Source organism: Coloeus monedula (assembly GCF_965178545.1).
Source record: "Coloeus monedula genome assembly, chromosome: Z".
NCBI lineage: Eukaryota > Metazoa > Chordata > Aves > Passeriformes > Corvidae > Coloeus > Coloeus monedula.
In genome coordinates, this window is record NC_138822.1 from 57,142,387 (window position 1) to 57,155,464 (window position 13,078).

Below are 13,078 nucleotides of genomic sequence, written 5' to 3' on the forward strand. Positions count from 1 at the left end.
CACAAACCCATAAAACCCTCCCTTTTCATTTTGTGAAACTCTCTTTAGTGAGAATTAATAAAATAGGATTATCTGAATAGTGGAAACTGAATATTTTACTTGAATTTCTACCTTGCTTTCAAGATTCTCTTTTCTTTCCAAATATTTCCCTTGCCAGTAATAAAAGTTTTATGATTAAAGTAGTTTAGTATATGTCCTAGTTCTGGCCAGGACAGTTATTTTTTGCAGAAGCCAGGAGGGGCATAACCCAGGCCCGCGGTTTGTCCTGTACCGCCTCGCACCATACACAGGGAGTGGGTGGAAGGGGGTCCTTCCCCATCAGGGTCACGCTGGGTTTCACAGGGTGGGCATTTGCATGTGGACTGATTGTCTTTCTTGCACACCGTTATTAATATTGACACTGTTCCTTTCTTACCTCGTTGCTGTTTCCAGTAAATTGTTCTTATCTCAACCCTTGATCTTTACCTGTTGTGCCTCTAATTCTCATCTCCATCCTGCTGCAGAGGCAGGGGGTGGGGGGAGGCAGAATGAGCCAGAGTTGTGCTGTTTAGTAGGAACAATAAATTGGGGAATACCATTCTTAAAAACCACAACAGTGTGGTAACTCTGAATTCTTTGCTCACACATAAAAACATACTAGATTTAAAGGTAATGGTAATTTTTTTTAGTTTTGTTTATGCTACTTTTATCCCATGGTACTCTGCAGGGCAGTTATGCTACTAAAAATTATCTGGCATTACAGAGGGGATTTCCAGGGAAATGAATTACATCTTTTGGTTGCAGCACCATCATACAAGTATGTGGCACTGCTGATAGATTCTTTCTTGCTCTTTTCCTCTTCTCTCTTTTCGTAACAGTCATGTCCTGTCATAAGAAGGATATTGTTTCCCATGGCATTTCTTTCAGATTCACAATTTAGGAATGCACAAGCAGCAATATGTAGAAGGCTGGGAAGGAGGTGGATTTTGTATATCTCTAGCAGATTTTTAATGGAAAATGTATCAGATAATTTATGCATCTGGTAGTTTGTAAGATACGATCCTTTCATTTCAGCTTTAGATTACAGTCGTCATTGGATGTGAGTCCCAAATTCTGTTTCAGCCTGCACTCTCAGTCTTGGCTTATGTACTTTCTTTCAACATAAGCATAAAAACTCCCCAGCAATTTATATGACACAGAAAAATATATTTTACAACACTCATTTCTCTGTGTTGAGGCCCCAAAAGTCAAGAAATCTCAAGAGAAAGATAAACTAAACTTCTGTATTGCTGTAGAAAAAGCTGCAATACTAAGATACTGTATTTAAGAAATAGCTCTTTTCTTTTTAATCCTGTGAGAGACAGCACCCTGTTGATATCAAATATAATGAGGCATTCCATTGGTGGCAGATAAAATATTTCAGTTTATTATAATTACAAAGTTTTTAATAGATTAGCATTGAAGTGTTATTTTTCTTCCTCTCAAAATTTTGTGCATCCCTAAGCTTTAAATTAAAATATCTGTGGCAACAGCTCCATTAATGACTTATCCTTTTCATTCCTTACCACCACCTTTTGGTGAGACTGGATTCAGTGAGAGCATACCCAAAAAGTACTTGAGGTTTTTGTGTCTAATGTGCCAAAGGGGAAGAGCCCAATTCACCTTCTGTGTAAAAATAAATCAGGGAGAATTCTAGAAGTTAATATATTTACTTTGGGTAGAAAGTAGCTTTAGAAAGTACGTCTGAAAAAGTAGTTATTTTCTTCAAGATTTGCACCTCTTCTCTGGGAGATAAATGACAATAAATTCAGCTATAAAGTCTGCTCAGCATAATTTTAAGTCCTAGAACTGCATGCACTAGTTGTGATGGTCAGTGTTGCCCTGTGCACATGCTTGGAGGTGTTTATCAGTTAGAGCCTCTTAGTCACTTCTGTCTGTGCTGTACTTGTATTGCTGTACAAACTCTGTATTCTGTAAACATAATTTGCCTTGCTGTGAAGTTGCAGCTTTCCTTAGTTATTTATCTCTGCTCATAAAAAAGACAGAGCACAAGTGAAACACAATTTAGTTTTAATTATATGGGATACTAATTTCCTTCAGAAGCTTAAAAAAATCACTAGTATATAGTATTGTATAGGTTAGCAAATGTATCAGCAGCGTGGTCTGACTTTTAAACATTAGCAAAACCTATTGTAAACAAGAGGTCAAATCTTATCTGTATGCATGATTACTGGAGTGTGTATATGCAGCAACTGCTTTCCTTGGGGAGTGATAAAAATAGGGGCACTGCCAAGCAGGTTGAAGGAGTGAAGCCAGTCAGTTAAAAAATATTAATGTAGAGGTTTATAGGATGTGACTTGTTTCCTGTTTCCCAGACTTTTAAATATACAGGAAAACTGCAGGAAGAACTTTGTGGAAGTCCAAGCAGTTTCTTACTTCTCTTTATTATTAAAAAAAGGCTTAATGTTTCATTTAGGCTATTATTATTAGCTGAAACTGTTGCATGGAAGGACTTACCAGTTTCTATCTTGACCGTGTTGTGTATTTTGCATAGGATAAAATTGCTCCACTCTGTGTTTTTAAAAGAACATGATGAAATGCTCTATTTTTCCAGCACATCCTTTTCTTAAATTATCTTTCACTAATGTGCTTTCCCTGTTCTGTTTCTAATACAGCATATTTCTTTCTAAGAATTGCATCTGATTGAAATAGTAAGGATTTGAAACATGGTAGTATGACTGTCACACAAAATTATATTTAAACACATCAAAAATAATTGTTCAAATATCAAGAAAAGACATTGGAAAGCATATATATTTTAGTCTCATTTTTCAGTCAGGAGTAAATGCACAGATTGTAAAGGTTATTCTTATTTATTAAGGTATTTAATGTGATATTTAAATTATTGGCATATGTTTTACGTGATTTTATACTGTGTTTATGATCCTTTGGATTGGTTGTATGGGTCATTTTGATGATTAACCAAATTAGTAGGCCAGTGAGTTTTTCAGCAAATTCAGACTAATGGAGTAGGTGTTACCTTTCATATTGGGGAACAATAACCACATGTCACTGGAATACAAATTCATATAAATCACATCTCAATGTGCAAATCCGTTTTGTCACTACTGCTGCAAGTCTGTGAAGCCCGACAGGACAGAAAATACTAACATTTTGTCTTTAAATGTTCAAAACCATAAAATAAATGAAGCATGGATACTGATTGTCTTTGCCCTACGTTATCCACACAGGAGCTATTAAGAAGGCTTTTTTATCTTCTTTTCATGCCTTGTTTTCTTATACTGTCTAATGAAGAGCTTCACTTATTCTACGGGCTTGAAAGTACATTTCTATGATACTAAAAAGCTATTGTTATGCATTAAAGCTTTTTACTGCTGTTTTTATTGAGGTGTTGCATTGTATAGAATAATAAAATTTTGTAGTGTGGGAATTGTTTAATTAATTTTTACTTTTAAATTATATTTTGACCACTTTAAAAACAACCTAGAATCCTGATTTCACAAAAGCAGATACCCCTGGATTTCAGATTGTCATGCTGTTAGACTACTTATCAATAATTTAGAACTGTGGAACAGCCACATTTTTTTCCCTTGTTAGTTGCTAAAGTTTCAAAACATGAGGTTTTGGACTACAAATTACAGTGTTTATCCCACATTGAGGAAACTAGATTTCTGTACTACTTTGTTGAAATTCAAGTATTCTGGTGGATGAAAATTGATTTCATGGCAGCAGTCTTGTGGCAAGGAAAAAAAAAAGACAATAAGTTAATGAAAGATAAAACAACTGATATTTAGTTTTAGGCTGGTTAGCAGCTATGTGCAAGCACTGAAATATTTGGTGAAAACTTACACGTTGTAACATTGTAACTGCAGGAGGTGATAGAATTAATCTTTGTGGACTACTTTGAAGTTATCTACAAACTAAACTCTCGCTGTAGTTTCTGTAGTTTGTTGTATACTCTAAGCACTCATCTGAACTGCCCTTCAGTGCTGGATTCTAAAATGTGTTACTGGTCACCTTTAGGTTATCAGTAGGCTTTTCAGAATGTAATCTGAAAAGGAGTCAAGATTTTGGAGTGAACTTCATCTTGATGAAAATCCTATGAACAGATCCAAAAAAAGAAAAGTGAGAGGCATTTGAATCTATAAATGAAGTAACTTTCCTCTATTTGCTTTGTTTTTCCTCTCCTCGGAGCACAAGTAATATATCAGTAGGTCTTCTATCTAAGTTAAAAAACCCAAAGCCTGCACTGTTTATTTACAAAGGAGAGACTCTAGGCAGCCCAGCAAAGCTTGAATTCAGACTCTGAGCTGGGGGATTTTCTGGTAGTTACCTCCTGTGGGCACACCCCCTGTGTTATAACATCCCTGTGTGAGAACCTTCCGAAGAGGATGATGAGTAAATCTTTGGTATTTCTCAACCTTACCAGGAGCAAAGTGATTTAACTTGGATAAAGCATGAGGATTTTAGTCTGTTGAAGTCAGAGCGTGAATCAGAGTCTCAGAAATTCAAGTGAGTTAGTTATCCAGGACCTGGACAGAGGAAGTCTCAAGTGCCTTTAAGGTTACAAACTGAAAAAGGGAATGAGTTGCTAATTCAATTATACAAAAAAATGTTGCGGTATATAAGCTTTCTGAGTTAAACAAATGTGGGATCAACATACTTTTTATTTTGCCAGATTTTTCTTTCCAATAATTGTATATTTTACTTGCAAGGTCACTGTTGAATTTTTCCAGATCTACCTAATATACATTACAGCTACATTTTTTGAGAATAAATTCAAAGTTTTTGTTGCTACAACAGAATTTCAAAACTCTGTGTCTGTAGAAATCAAGCTTTATGCATGCTCAGGTATGACATAATAATAAACTTAGTCTCATGTATTGTGTCTCAGGCAGAACTTTATTTCTAAGAAACATTCAATGGGTAGATGCAAGTGTCCAAGATCTTGAGGTAGACTTCATTATAGCCAGGTCATTCCTTGGACAGATTCATGTCCAGGTTGCTAAATTTATTCAAGACAGAAATCCTCTACGTTATTTAACTGCCCTAAGAGTTTGTTTTTGAAAGTTGTATCAACATTTCCTGTCTGGCTTGCAGTAGAACTTGAAAACAGTTAATCATTAGCCTCTTCATGTCAAGTGATGTACTACCTAAGTCATCTCGTGTTGAACAAACTGATTTACTTAGCACACATCTCATCTGTAAATGGTATTTTCTAGGTCCTTCATGATTCTTGGTTCCATTCTTGTGTAAATTTTCTTGAGAATTTATTATTTCTTAATTACTATCAGCAGTGTCTAAAAACATTTGGAAAATATTGCAAATAAAAATACAATTAATTACATATGACCAATTATATTTATAATATGCTATAAATAAACATAAAAATGTAATATGCAGAAATCTGTCTAGCTCTTTTTATTAAAGAAATTTAGGCAGATAAAGAACAGAATGGAACTGTGACGGGTTTTAGCAGCTGAAAGGAAGCTGGCAGAAGAGGGTTTACTCCTCACGTGCCGACACGAAGAAGCCTGGAGGTAAACGCTGAAACCGCTCTGGAAGGCGGCACTCAGTGCCCATCACACAATAAAAAGTGGTTGAACTCCTCACCCAAATGGGGCTGTACCTTCCTGTCCCTGTTAAGCAGGCATGCAGGCGAAGGCAAAGAAGAAAGGGGACTCTCCATATGTGTTCCACGCAAGGTCATTCCAGCAAAGGACAGGGAGAGAGAGCCAAATTTTTAATAGGGTCCAGGAATTTTATACTGAGTATGAGTAGGCGGGGAAACGGATTACAGCCAATGGGATAGGGACAAGTAGGCGGGGTTGAGAGCAAGGGAACCAGTGGGAACATTACATAGGTGGCACTTAGGGAAGGATCCAATGGGGCATCAAGGAACAAAGAATTTTCTAGAACTGATACATATTAATCAAGGGAAATGAATATACATAATACCATACATAAAACCGGAAGGGGGGAAAATATTAACCAGTCAGGGGAAAACATGCAAATAGCAGAACAAAGGAATTACGGCTTCTCACCATGACAAAGTCATGTACTAAACTTGGGTTGCTGACCACCACGGCTGGTGGTCTGAGTTCTCCTCAGGAGACAAAGTGGCTGGAGCTAATTGGACCAGCACAGAAATAGAGATGGAAACTTGTATTATATAAGATGTAAAATATAGCTTGACTGAATGAGTATGTAGTACATAGCAAGTTGAAGCAACACCTGTAAAGTTGCAAAACAAATAGATAGAGCTCTAAAATGGTATGTTGATATTTACTAGTAAGATTATTGCATAATTGAAAACAAGGGTTCCCTGTTTTCAAAAGACGAAAGAATAAATATTAGGCTACTGGTTAAGATGCCTGGACAAAAATTTACTTTTGGTAAGAAAAATATCAAAGATGTAAATTTTTGTTGATATTGTTAAATTACCTTTAAAATTCTAGTGATAAGACTGCTTTAAACAGTGTTGCAATTACTGACTTTTTTCTTAAGATGATTAACTTAAAAATAAAGAATATATAACTTGGAAACACAGATTCCCAGCACAATAAAATGTAAGAACAGTGAGGAGTCTGATTATGTTTACTCTTTATAAAAAATATCTTTGTATGGAGAAAAAGAAAGAAAACCTCTATGTTTACACAGGCATCCTGGGAGCAGGCTTGTATGTAATAATCAAAGTTTTATTCTCTATGTGATGGTGAGAATGATAGGATCTCCTAGACTATGCATATTGTACTTACTTCTACATGTAATATGTCTGTGCTGTCTGAAATTTGGCATTGCATAGGGTCTGTGTTGCAACTGATAGTGCATTTGTGTGCATGGGCTATATACGGGTATCTATATCCAAGACTGCTTTGATGGGAGTGTCTGATGCCGAAAAAATGTCAGCTACGCTGTGTATCCATCAATCTCTTCTAAGGAAGAAATTCCTCCCTCTGAGGGTGGTGAGGCACTGGAACAGATTGTCTGGAGAAGTTGTGGATGCCCAGTCCCTAGACGTGTTCAAGGCAGGGTGGCTGGGGCTTTGAGTTTCCTGTTCTAGTGGAAGGTATCTCTGCCCATGGCAGTGGGATTAGAACTAGATGGTCTTTAGGGTCCCTTCCAATGCTAACCATTGTGTAATGCCATGAATCTATATTGCTCAATCTGATTAGTTAAATTTCAAAGATGTTCATAAATTCATGCACTGGCAGTGTAGTACATGCTTAGTACTAATGATTTATTCTACGCATTACCCCACACTATCACTACAAATGCAAAATTTATATCCTCACGCAGCTGTGCACACAGTGCCACAGAGTGATGCAACTGCGTTTAGTGCTGGTGGCTGAGTGCTCTTAAGTCACAGAGGTCAAGTTGATCCGAAGCACTAGCCCAGATGAACCTGGAAGCTCCTGTAAGTTATTTCCTTTATTCAAGGAATTGGCAGGAGGTTTTATTGATTATAGGATAACGGTGTTGATGTGCCATCAGCAAGTTGTCAATAGGTTAGAAACTAGCAAAACACACCCTACAAAGACATGAGGGGTTGAAATTGCCAGAAGAATGAACTTTTATTTGGGGGAGTACAAGTACTGTTGTGTATTTGGTGGTGAAATTCTCCCTTTCTAATGCTTGCATTTAATCTAATGTCATTAATAGGAAATACTAATCTCAAAAATTATTAAGATCCCTTTCTACTAAGCAGTTACACTTCTATTGATATTTTAATAGGGGAGAGCCAAAAATCTTGAAATTTTACCTTCCCTACTAATAATTTTCCGCTGGCAAATTATTACAGCATAAATACTGTCATATTTTTCTCAAGGTTAAAATTCTGGTTTTCCTTCCAGATATGCTGTTGCTGACATGATAACATGAGAGAAAGCCAACATTAGATGAAGAGTTGGAAAGAAGATAGGGGTGTAAAGGGTGGGTGGAAGGAAGAAAAAACATTATGTTCAGCTACTATCATTGACAGAGTCCTAAAGACAAAATCTGGCATATTAAGAAGATAAAGGAGATTCAGAAGGATAAAGGAACATAAAATCCTGAGCACTCCAAGTAGATGAAGGCTGGATTTTGAACTTGACTAACATCATAGGAGAGTAAAATGTGTTAGAGTCAAGAAAGGAGCATATAAATACAAGTATTTCATTGGACATTGAGGTGGATTTGAGCACCATTCAGAGTACTAGTGGAGGAGGCTAAAGTAATCTGTGCTTGAAAGACAATTTTTAGTTGCTGGAGAATGTATGATGTAACAAATCAAGGTAGTATTCTCAATATAGTATTCTCTAATATTCTCAATGTAGTATTCTCAATACTGTAGTATATGGTATTACTATATTTAAAATAATTAGAAATGTAAGATGAAAACTCAATCTGAAATAACATTAACTCTTCTAGTTTAATGCAACTTTTTGTATTTCACTGTATGTGAAATGTAGGCACAACCACTAGCCTGACTGTAGGAACTAATATAAACTAAGAGGTCTGCTCAGAAAAACATTGTGGCACAGCTTAAGCTGGTTGAAGTCTAAGAAATCCCTGAGGGAGGGCTTTTTCAGAAATGCTCTGGTATCTTTCAGAGTTGTCATTGTGGGAAATATCAGAGAAGCAAACATGAAAAATGCAAACTGTAGATGTGAGGGAAGCGTTTTTGTGCAGTGAACTATTTGGCAGTATGAGCTGCGAATGAGTAGAAGTCTCTGCGTCTGTCCCATCTACCATTTCCCGAGGGACAGAACAGTCACTACTCATGACTGCCTCCAGTGAGCACTCCACACTTCACCATGTCAGAGAATTTTACAGCATTTGCTCTTTCCCTTAGTGTATTTCTAAGTAAAAATTATATCTCTTGGGATAAAAATAATGCATTTTATTAAATGAGGAGTGTAGCTGGGAGATAATAATGAGTAGGAAGAAGAAGGTTTGAAGTTTTAAAAGAACTGATGATAAAACTTGATTTAACATTTTGTGAAATCATACAAAGATAGAACACAAGTAAAATAAAAGCACATTTTTTTATCTAACACTGAACAAGCTAGAAAGGGCAGGTTTAACATGGTTGCTTATAGCTTTGCATCAGTTAGAATAATCCTTGGTGTAATTTTTTCTTCCCTCTGTCTTTCCAGCCCAGTGCCAGAAGCAGAAAAAGTTTATAGTTGAAGTCTATATCACTTTATTTCAGAGTAAGCTCCATAATAAAACAAATTTTCTTAGGTCTTTTCCTTAAAACAATAATTCCATTGCACTGATTCATGCTGTATCTGCCTGTATCTGTATGTGCCACAACAATATCGTGTTGAGTGCCCCCTGAATTTTTACAGGTTCTTAATTTCTTTATTTATATTGAAACTCATTTATTTTTATCCAAAACTGTTTCCAAAATGCTTGTATAGCACAAAAAGCACTTTATAAATGGGTAATCTATTGACTTGCAAATAAATCCTTATGGTGTAAGAATGTAATCTGTTAGAGTAATAAAGATTTCAATGGAAAACAATCCAAAGAAAAATATTTTTATTAAGTATGTCTACTGTTTAAGGATCCACTAGCATGTGTCCCTTTCAAACACTATCAATAAATTATCTATTTTTTCAGAATTACTTTACTGCTCTTGTTTTCCACTCTCCAGAACCAGAAATCCCAGTAACTCATGCATTAATTCTATAGACAAATTTATTAAAACTTTCTTATTTCTAATAAGATCATGGTCATGTAAAACAGCAACTGACTTTTTAGAATAAGAAATCCCAGTTAGAGAGTCACTGTATTTCTGAATTGAGAAACATTTTCTTGGCAATGATTAAAACCTAGTGCTTATAGGAAATCTTGTTTTCAATATTTTCTACTGATAGATTTAATACTTTACTTGTGCTAAAACAAATCATGCAACTAATCTGATTTTTCTATTAAAAAAGTAGTGGGTTCCTACCTGTGATCAATTTAATAAAATATTCAGTTTTCAAGCCCACTGCTCTTAGGCTCTTTATTGCATCTTGTTCAGGTTATAAATTAAGGCTGCATATTTGTTGTGGGTAGAGACAGGATCTTTCAGATGCCTTGCAGCTGAAATATATGTATGTGCATAGCATCCTTTTAGAAAGTGTGCCAATTAATTTTAATGTAATGAGTGGCATCTATTCTGTTAGGTGGAAGAGCACTCTATTTAATGCAGTCATTTGACAAATCAATTACGAGATTTATTTTAATCTGTTGGTAAATCTGGGGATGTCAGACTGTAGATACATGCTGGTCTGTTAACTGGTTAATAGTTTAATAGTTGATTTACTGGTGAAAGCTGCTGTTTCTGCAGGTGCCGTCTCATTTTCTCTGTGGCACACAATTAAAATCAAGCCTCAACATTCTTTGATTACATTGATTACACTTAGAAAGTATGTTTGGGTATAAGTAGTCCCTTTGAAATGAATAGGTCCTGTTTAGTGGGTAAGAGACAGATTGCCCTTCAATATTCCTAGTTGTGATAGTCAAAAAAAAATCACAGCACAACAAATATGCCCCTCAAAAATTCAAATAATGGCTCCTAATTCAGATGCTTATAGTGTCCTCAGTCATTTTTTCACATTGCTCTTTGGTAAGATATTTCTGATTTCTCAGCTGGGAAGACACTTAAACAACTTAGGAAAATGTGATTTCTTCGCCCTGAGAATTTCTTTATTTACTCAGACCAGATGTTAAGCTCAGCAATAGTCTGTTTCCAGCACTGCTAAGGGAAAGTGAGGATTCTTGTATAAAATGAGCAACCTCTTGGTAAATGCTCTTGGATTCTAGTGCTGGTATTTTAAAGATCAGAGCTGAATGTCACCTGTATGATTAATAAACTTCTAAAAGCCATAGGTATAGTCAAAATAGTAAGATGTCTATGTTTGGTCCTCATTCATAAGCAGTTATCTTATTACTTAAATAGTCATGTCTTTACATCTTTATGGAAAAATCTGAATGTGATTTGCTATTGAGGATATCTGCTGCTGTTTTACTTTTTATTTCTCCAAAAAGACAAGAGAGAAAGAGAGACGAAATAGAGAGAGAAAGAAAAAGAAAAAGAAAAAGAAAAAGAAAAAGAAAAAGAAAAAGAAAAAGAAAAAGAAAAAGAAAAAGAAAAAGAAAAAGAAAAAGAAAAAGAAAAAGAAAAAGAAAAAGAAAAAGAAAAAGAAAAAGAAAAAGAAAAAGAAAAAGAAAAAGAAAAAGAGAAAAAGAAAGATAGATTAAAAAAAAAGAAAAGAAAGAAGTTATTGTAGCGCCAGTATATACTCTCATTCACCTAAGATACTAAAAACTCTCATTTATGTCATGGATGAAATCTGAACTGTACTATTATTTGTGGATAGCTTGATTACAGTTTCTTCTAAGTACTTGCTGTCTATACTGCTGCCATCTCTTGAAGCTGCTGCTTTTCTGGGCTCTGAAATTTTGAGAGTTTTTTTGCTTTTATTTCATTACTTCCTGATCATACTGTAGCTCTTCTTTCAGTCTGGTAAATTCCAGTCAGATATTAGGAAAACATTTGGATCTCTTTCTATTTGCAAGACTTGTAGTAAGTGTATCCAAGACCAAATGTGTATTAATTGGCCTCAGACACAGGTATACTGAAAATTAGATGTCTAATATGATAAAAACATGGATCTGGAACAATATTTCCACAGTTCTGTTAGTCTCAAGACATTAATATTTATGTAGACCATGTAACATCGTTGCCCTGATGTGAGGACTGGAGGAAATTCCTTCTGGTTAGTCCGCTAGGAAAGAATCATGCTAGGTAAGTTGTATCTTTGTGTAGGTGATTGTAGTGAAAAAGCTGCGAGAGCTTTCTATGCTGAAGCTCTTCTTTAGAAGAAACAAATTTGGAGAAAATATCTCAAATGCCAATTGGCAATTTGGACTAGATGACCTTTAAACATCCCTTCCAAACCAAATTGTCCTATGATTCTATGAAACTGTGTAAGATATGTGAAATAAAGTATAATTGTTGAGTAAAATGCATTTGAAGAAACATCCTTATACAAAAGGATAGTAGACTTTACTCAAAGCATAGAACTCTCACACGACTGCTCTGAATATTGGCAATCAGTGTTTCTGCTTTTTTTTTTTTTCCATTGTTTCTCCTATAATTCTACTGCCTCATTCATGTGGCTTCACTGCACATTTCATTTTCTCAGTATGAAAAAAGTGCAGGAAGCTAAGTAGACATTTATGTTCAGCATATCAAGTTTAAATCTTTTATCATAAGTCACCCTTCATGCATAGTCCAGAAGTTCAGTTGTTGAATCTTTTGAATGGCGTAAATATTTTAAGAAGAAATATCAAAGGTCTTTTCTGCCTCAATTCCAAGTCCTTAAAAGTAAGAATTTGTGCTTATTTCTATTCTCTGCGTTTGCCTCTTAAGGTTACCTTGACTGCCTGTTCATCTTCATTAACATCTGAATTTAGCTTATGCTTCTTAGTTTTTTGGTCAAAAATTGTACAAAATGCCTCACAAGTCAAGTGGGTATCCTTATAGGCTTCCTCAACTCCTGTATATAATACAGGTCAATATTAGAGTACCACTTAGCAGTGCACATCACACAACATAATTCCTCATAATACATTAGCAGAAAATTATTTAAACAGTGCATTCTGAAAGTAAAGTAGTTAATTGAATAGTGAGGAAATTTTCTAGAGTTCCTGATTTACAGCAGTAAAAAAGCATACTCCAGAACTAGTCATGAAACAACACAGAAATCATTCTGGTAGCCTTCATCCCTTCTAAGTTATTAAAAAATAGCTACTCTTAGAAAACATGTCATTCATTATAATGAGGATGAAGTAGCTATTTTTGCTAACTTTAAAAGTAGTTTGAAGGAAAAGCTTTTCTGTCACGTAAAATTGGACTGGGGCAAATTTTAATGGAATCATTGATCCACATATAGAAGCAGGAATATCTAAAAAAAGATGGTTAGAAAAAACATTTCATGTAGTCAAGTTAGGGATAGCAGCAAGGTAAAAGAAAATTATATAAAATAATTTTTAAATAGTAAACAAAAACAACTAAATGATGTTAAGTAGCCCTTATAAA